We start from the raw sequence: 290 nt of genomic DNA on the forward strand, positions 1-290 counted from the left end.
CGCAACTGGGCCTGGAGGGGCCGGCCTGAGGAAGTTCGGGGCCTGGAGAGGCCGCGAAAAGGCACATGCTGGGCCTGGAAAGGCCGTTCCCCGTGATGAATGAGTCGGGCCTAACAAGGCCACTGGGAGGCAGGAGCGGGGCCCGGCGGAACTGCCGAAAAACAGGAGGAGCTGTGGCCTGGGGAGGCCGCAGTTAGGCGAGAGCTGGGCGTGGAGAGTCCGCTGGGAGGCAGAGGCTGGGCCTGTGCAGGCCTTCGGGAGGCAGGAGGCTGGGCCTGGCGAGGCCGACG

This window comes from Mandrillus leucophaeus, unplaced genomic scaffold (genome assembly GCF_000951045.1).
Source record: "Mandrillus leucophaeus isolate KB7577 unplaced genomic scaffold, Mleu.le_1.0 Scaffold2060, whole genome shotgun sequence".
NCBI lineage: Eukaryota > Metazoa > Chordata > Mammalia > Primates > Cercopithecidae > Mandrillus > Mandrillus leucophaeus.